Source organism: Eriocheir sinensis, chromosome 63 (genome assembly GCF_024679095.1).
Source record: "Eriocheir sinensis breed Jianghai 21 chromosome 63, ASM2467909v1, whole genome shotgun sequence".
Classification (NCBI taxonomy): Eukaryota; Metazoa; Arthropoda; class Malacostraca; order Decapoda; family Varunidae; genus Eriocheir; species Eriocheir sinensis.
This window is the reverse complement of record NC_066571.1, coordinates 6,471,782-6,479,348: the sequence shown is the minus strand read 5'-3', so window position 1 is coordinate 6,479,348 and position 7,567 is coordinate 6,471,782.

The following is a 7,567-nucleotide window of genomic DNA, read 5'->3' as shown; positions in this document are numbered from 1 at the left end:
GAGGTATAGAAGATGAGGAGTAGCGAATGTGTGTACCTTGTTGACAATGAAAGATGCTGACCTTTAGAAGGGAGAAGCTGTGGTAGATTCTTGTGTATACGTGTGTTGGGTTAGAGTACTTAGAAATTAAAGTTTCAATCGCATGTGCTTTCCGTGAGCCAGGCAAGTGTTTTGAAAATATCTTTTTAGTCTACCGTGAACTAAATGATTCCCTCACCTGCCCTTACTCTTCACCTTTTATCCCTTCTTTTCTTTCTTTCTTTCTTTCTTTCTTTCTTCTTTCTTTTCTTTTCTTTCTTTCTTTCTTTCTATTTTTCTTTCTCTTTTCTTCATTTCTTCTTTCTTTCCCTTTCTTTCTTTCTTTATTTATTTTCTTTCTATTCTTTTCTTTCTCGTATATCGTTCGCACGAGTTCTGATGTATGGGAGTTGCAGGCGCGTCATATGATAGTTGTAACTGATGGCTGTTGTATTGATTGCCAGAGTCCCCCCTTTTGTCAAGCTTCCCCCGTGCCGTGATGCAGGTCATGGCAATATATCAGTGGTTTGTCGGAGAGTCGTGTATGCTACTGGTAAAATAATGGGGGGGAGGGGGGTGGGGAGCGGGGAGTATGGGTGCATGTTTGTCATCGTTAACACACACACACACACACACACACACACACACACACACACCAAAGTCAAATAGCTCACAGTGGACATCGGGATAGTCTGCGGGAATAACCTGTTTGTTTGGGCTGACCACCTGATGAGTCCATGATGCCCTTGCCTGCTTTGGTCCATATCACTGAAAACGTACCGATCTCCCTCTATTACTATATCCCAAGGTCACAGAGAAGACTACCCGGCTTTTCATGGGTGACTTTTCCCGCTCAAGGCGCAGAGGCCGTGTAAAGCTATCACTAGGATCACACAAAAAAACCACCCCATAAGAATCCCAGTAACTTTAACGAGAGACTTTGCAAACAAGCGAACTGAGGGGCCGAGAAGTTGAAGGTTCGGATTTTTGTTACTCCCTTGACCGCAGAATAGGACACACGGAGGCTTAGTTACGGCAAGCTCCTCAATTATTACAGTATGAAAAGCATCTCACCGGATCCCTACTTCCTCGTAAACTGATAAATACCAAATGGCAAGACAGGGAGTTCACTATACCTTCAATATGCCTGCAACTGGATCATGAGGGAAGGCTTCAAATCAAACTGTATCGATGAAAGAGATAACGTTGAAAGATAATAAAAGAAGTAGATTGATAAGATAGATAACTCGAACTAAATGAATGAATACCAGACATTGCAGTTATTATTATTATCAGTTATTAATGGTATCGGTTATTAGTGGTATCAGGTATTAGCCGTATTAGGAACAACTTTACACTGGGAAACCGAAATGCAGTTGTTCATGAATTATATATTACTCGTATTAGGAACAAAATTACGAGGGATCTGTTTGTATGAGGAATGGAAAGAAAAGTGTTTAGGATTAGATTTTTTACGATAATGTTTTATTTTCTATTTTAATTCACTTTGGGCAGAGTAACGTTTTATTACTTTTCTATGATACATTTTTTTATTTCGTCTAAGTTTTTTGATGCTGTATAATTTTTTCACTTCTCAGGCTTTGCAGAAGCGTTTTAATACCTTATCTATTCTATTTTTTTTTCTACTTCATTCCATTTTTTTTTTCCATTGAATCGCTTTGTCATTATTTCCCTCTGATACAAGTCACACTTCTAAAAGATCCCTAACTGATGTGAGGGAGAGAGGGAGTGCGTACTAATGGGTAGGACGCGTACGAACTGGCGAACATGCCCCACCGAACTGACCAACCAAATTAAGGGATTTTCTGCAGGCTTCGATTCAATTGTTATTCACGGATGCTCCTCTGCCCTCCCCCCTCTCTCTCTCTCTCTCTCTCTCTCTCTCTCTCTCTCTCTCTCTCTCGTTAGTAATAAATGCTAGGCTATTTTTCCGGCACTTTCGGTTATAGGCTTTGTATTGGGGGTATCAGGTGGAAGGTGCTGGGAAAGGCTTCGCTGTGTGTGTATGAGCGTGTGTGCGTCTCGTTCGGGGTATTAGGCGAGAGCGGGGAGACTGGAGGCGGAAGTGTGTGTGTGTGTGTGTGTGGTGGTTGGGGTGGGGGGGGCTAGGTGTTGTTGTTGTTGTTGTTGTTGTTGTTGGTGGTGGTGTTGCTGTTGTTACCGGTATTTTTTTTTTTGTGTGTGTGTGGCTGTAACATACGGGATGATTGTGTATATATATAGAGATGGAAAGAGTAGATGTTTGGGGATGTAAATATTGATGAAGATAGATAGATAGGTAGACAGAGAGAGAGAGAGAGAGAGAGAGAGAGAGAGAGAGAGAGAGAGAGAGAGAGAGAGAGAGAGAGAGAGAGAGAGAGAGAGAGAGAGAGAGAGAGAGAGAGAGAGAGAGAGAGAGAGAGAGAACATTTAAAATTCCGGGCGCACAATTAACTAGCAAAAAAATTCTACATTTTCCTGACAAAAGCATTCTCGATAACGACGATGACAACAACAACCTCAATAATAATAATAATAATAATAATAATAATAAATGATAATAATAATAATAATAATGATAATGATAATGATAATAATAGTAATAATAATAACGACATAAACAAAACAAAAATAGACTGGAAGGGAATGGAGAAAAAGGAAGGGAGGGGTGTGGAAGATATAGGAGGAAGGGAGAGAGAGAGAGAGAGAGAGAGAGAGAGAGAGAGAGAGAGAGAGAGAGAGAGAGAGAGAGAGAGAGAGAGAGAGAGAGAGAGAGAGAGAGAGAGAGAGAGAGAGAGAGAGAGAGAGAGAGAGAGAGAGAGAGAGAGAGAGAGAGAGGAAGGGAGCCCATCAAAGAAAGGAGAAGTGGAGGGAAGGGTGGAGGAGAGGAAGGAAGTGAGGAAATCGACTAAGGAGGGAAGGAGAAACGATGAAGAGGAGGAAGATGGAGAGGAAAGAGGGAACAGAGGGAGGGAGGGAAGGAGAGAGAAGACAAGGGGAAGGAGGGGAGGAGGAGATTGCGGGAATGAAGGGGAGAGAGGCTATGGGAGAGGGGAAAGAAGAAGGTAAAGAGATAGAGGAGGAAGGAGAAAGACGATGTGAGAAGGGTTAAGGGAATAGAGAGGAGAGAGAGAAGAGGGGAGAGGGGAAAAATGGGGCAAAGAGAGAGGGAGGACAGGAGGTTGAGGGCGGGGGCAGGAGGGTTGAGGGAGTGAGAAGGAAAGACAGAAGGGGGAAAGGGGGAAAAGGGAAGAGATAGAAAGGGGAAGGAATGGAAGGAAGGTTAAAGGAATGGAGGGGATGGAGAGAAGAAGAGGGAGGAAAAAAGGGAGTAAGGAGATAGAGAAGGCAGGAGGGAGAGGGAACGGGGGGGAGGGAGTGGGGTAAAGTTAAGTAAAAGGGAGGGATAGAAAGAAGGGGAGGGGAGACAAAAGTTAAAAAAGAAGTGAAAGGCATGAGAGAGAGAGAATGAGAGGAAGGAGGGAAGGAGAGTTAAGGAAAAGAAAGGATTAGAAAGAATGAGGAGGGAGGAAAAAAAGGAGGCAAAGAGCTGAACTAAAGAACAAGGAAGGAAGGAAGGAAGGAAGGAAGCGTTATATAATGTACTGAAACTCGATCCAAAGTGTATTAAGCAGTGACGTAACATAGTGGAAGCCAAATTAGCACTCACATACAAACTCTTACATTACTATAAAAAAAGGCTAAATGCTAACAGGGGGAGGGCACGGATACGAAGGAGGGGAAGGACAAGGAAAGGGAGGAGGAGGAAGAGGAGGAGGAGGGATAAATGGAGATAACGGGAAAGGAGGAGGGAGGAAAGGGGAAGGGTGGATCGGATAACTCACTTAATCACTTCCATGGTGGATTAACTTTATGGGGCAAGAAGTGGACTTTTTTGGTGCAAGTTAAATTAAGCAACTGGAGTAAGAATGAAGGAAGACATGGCGACTGAGAGAGAGAGAGAGAGAGAGAGAGAGAGAGAGAGAGAGAGAGAGAGAGAGAGAGAGAGAGAGAGAGAGAGAGAGAGAGAGAGAGAGAGAGAGAGAGAGAGAGAGAGAGAGAGAGAGAGAGAGAGAGAGAGAGAGAGAGAGAGAGAGAGAGAGAGAGAGAGAGAGAGAGAGAGAGAGAGAGAGAGAGAGAGAGAGAGAGAGAGAGAGAGAGAGAGAGAGAGAGAGAGAGAGAGAGATAGAGACAGAGAGAGAGAGAGAGAGAGAGAGAGAGAGAGAGAGAGAGAGAGAGAGAGAGAGAGAGAGAGAAGGGATGAGTAGAGAAGGGGAAGGAAAACAGGCGAGAGAGAGAAAAAAACGAGGAAAATAGGGAATAGATAAACTAGAGGAGGGGAGAGAGAGAGAGAGAGAGAGAGAGAGAGAGAGAGAGAGAGAGAGAGAGAGAGAGAGAGAGAGAGAGAGAGAGAGAGAGAGAGAGAGAGAGAGAGAGAGAGAGAGAGAGAGAGAGAGAGAGAGAGAGAGAGAGCGAGAGAACACTGACCTAGTTTCCCTGTGTCCGCCTCGCCACGATCGGGACAGTTAAACGCTAGATTGGTTTATTGAGTGTGACGGAACAGGTGTGTAGCAGGTGTGTGTGTGTGTGTGTGTGTGTGTGTGTGTGTAGGAATGTTTTTTTTTTGTAGTTTGACGTTATTGTTATAGCTCTTGATTTACCTGTTGAGAGAGAGAGAGAGAGAGAGAGAGAGAGAGAGAGAGAGAGAGAGAGAGAGAGAGAGAGAGAGAGAGAGAGAGAGAGAGAGAGAGAGAGAGAGAGAGAGAGAGAGAGAGAGAGAGAGAGAGAGAGAGAGAGAGAGAGACCCACTATTCTCTGACGTCAATCTGCCATGGCTAAAGAGGTTCACACACACACACACACACACACACACACACACACACACACACACACACACACACACACACACACACACACACACACACACACACGCACGCACAGAAGGAAGTAAAAAGTTTAATAATGCTCGTGATGGCCTCCCTCTCTCGTCATTTGATTAACTAAAGTGCATTTTCTTATTCCCTTTCATGATTGCGAAAGAAAACAACAGCACCAACGACAACAACAACAACAACAACAACAACCCGTTTTCTATTGAGCCACGTTAGGTACATTTTTGAAGGGGATCTGAACAAAGATTAATGAGATAAATAAAAAAAACAACTAAAATCTAAATAAATAAAATGGTTTCCCTCTCACAATCTCAACTATTTCTTTCTAATGGTAGACGGAAAGAGGCCATTTTCTTTTTATATTCTATTCTTTCTGGCGTCTTTTATTTTCCTTTTTCCTCCGCTGTGAAGGGACTCCCAATTTTGCTGATGGGAAGGAGAAAAGCAATCATTCATTATGTTTGCCGGAGCGGTGATGGGGAGGGAACGGAGAAGAGGAGGAGGAGAAAGAAGGATGCTGAAGAGGAGTGGGAGCAAGAGAAAGGAAAAGAGGAAGGAAGGCAGAAGAGTAATGACTTTGATGGTACAAGAAAAAAAAGGGATGAAGAGGAGAATAAAAAAAATAAAGAAAAGCGAAATAATGTAGGAGGAAAGAAAGGAAGGAAGGATTAAATGTGGAGGGAAGCAGGAGAGAAAGGAGAACGGGGATAAAGAGAGAGATAAAAAAAAAATCAGGAACCGGGAAAAAGGATGAGGATAAAAATGTGTGTGTGTGTGTGTGTGTGTGTGTGTGTGTGTGTGTGTGTGTGTGTGTGTGTGTGTGTGTTGAGGAGGAAAGTATGTGAAAAAAATAATAACGAAAGTTCCCAAAACGAAAGAACGCAAAGAATGTGTGTGTGTGTGTGTGTGTGTGTGTGTGTGTGTGAGAGAGAGAGAGAGAGAGAGAGAGAGAGAGAGAGAGAGAGAGAGAGAGAGAGAGAGAGAGAGAGAGAGAGAGAGAGAGAGAGAGAGAGAGAGAGAGAGAGAGAGAGAGAATATAAAAGGAAGGAAAGAACGAGAATTAAGGAAGTGGAAAACGACGAAGGGAAAAAGGGTGAAGAGGAGGAGGAAGAAGAGTCGGAGTCAGGAGTCAGAGGAGGAGGAGGAGGTGGAAGAGGGGGGGGAGGGGGAGAGTAGGAGCACGTGAAGGAATGAACGGTAATAAAAAGGAAACGAGAGGGGAAGAAAAGTGAAATGTGCGGCGAGGAGGGGAAGGAAGAGCCGTAAAAAGAGGAGGAGGAAGAAAAAGAGAAAGAAAGAAAAAAATGAAGAGGTCAGAGAGAGAGAGAGAGAGAGAGAGAGAGAGAGAGAGAGAGAGAGAGAGAGAGAGAGAGAGAGAGAGAGAGAGAGAGAGAGAGAGAGAGAGAGGAATGACGGAAGTGATTGAAGAGGAAATGGGAGAAAATTGGAAGAAAATGGAAGAGAGTGCCCGAGGGAAAACGCACGAGAGAGAGAGAGAGAGAGAGAGAGAGAGAGAGAGAGAGAGAGAGAGAGAGAGAGAGAGAGAGAGAGAGAGAGAGAGAGAGAGAGAGAGAGAGAGAGAGAGAGAGAGAGAGAGAGAGAGAGAGAGAGAGAGAGAGAGAGAGAGAGAGAGAGAGAGAGAGAGAGAGAGAGAGAGAGAGAGAGAGCGTTATTACCAGCTCATAAACGAAGAACAGCTTATAAAAAGTGTACAACGCGGTGATACAGAAGGAAAATGAAGACAGCGTTAAATACAAGGTTAAAAAATCATATAGTACTCTTGGATTTTTTTTTACAGTATATAAAGGACGCAGCTCAAGGGCAAAAAACAGATAAATAAATAAAGTCCGCTAATCACTGTTTTATTAAGAAAGTGGAAAGGAATGGCCAAGAGAGAGGTCAATTTTAGATGGGGAGGTGTCTTGATATACTTCCTTCTGCTAATATCTATCGTCATTGGTCTCAAAATGTTTAGCCTAGAAAATGCGCCGATACTTTTTGGCGCTCCTGTACAAAATATAAGCTTGGGAGAACAAAAGAGTGTCGTTATAATCCTCTGTCTTTACATATGACTAACTCTTTCTGTTATTCAAGCATGTAGAAAATGTTGAATATTATATGTGAAGAACGTTTATAGATGTTCAAACTCTTTATGCTAATCCCCAAAGAGATTCCAGCGATTCTCTTTTATTCTTGCAAGCTTATAAAATAGATAATCTTTTTTTTATTAATATAAGTTTTTTGGGCGTTCTGAACAGGAAAAGTAAGCCAGTATTGTAATAAAAGTTTCATTTTATGTGTTCTCGAAAACTTATATATATTTTGTTTTGCATTATGGCAGTGTTTTTTTTAATATACATTTTCGGTGTCCTTAACATACATTATAAGTAAACCAACATTCTAAGCATACTTATCTTCTGTTGACGCAAGCTTTCACATTTTTGCATACAATAGTGATTTTTTTTTCAATATGATCAGCTTTGCATGTGAGCCTCGAATGATTTGACGCAGCGCACAGATGTTCCGTCACGGGTTTGGTCTTGAAAGAGAAGGATCGGTTAGGTAGAACGCGTCGCCTCTTTCGCCTCACTCGCAGCGTATTTGCCGGGCCAGGAGATTTTCAGGCATGACGCCGTTTTTGCCGTGAGAACTCTGAC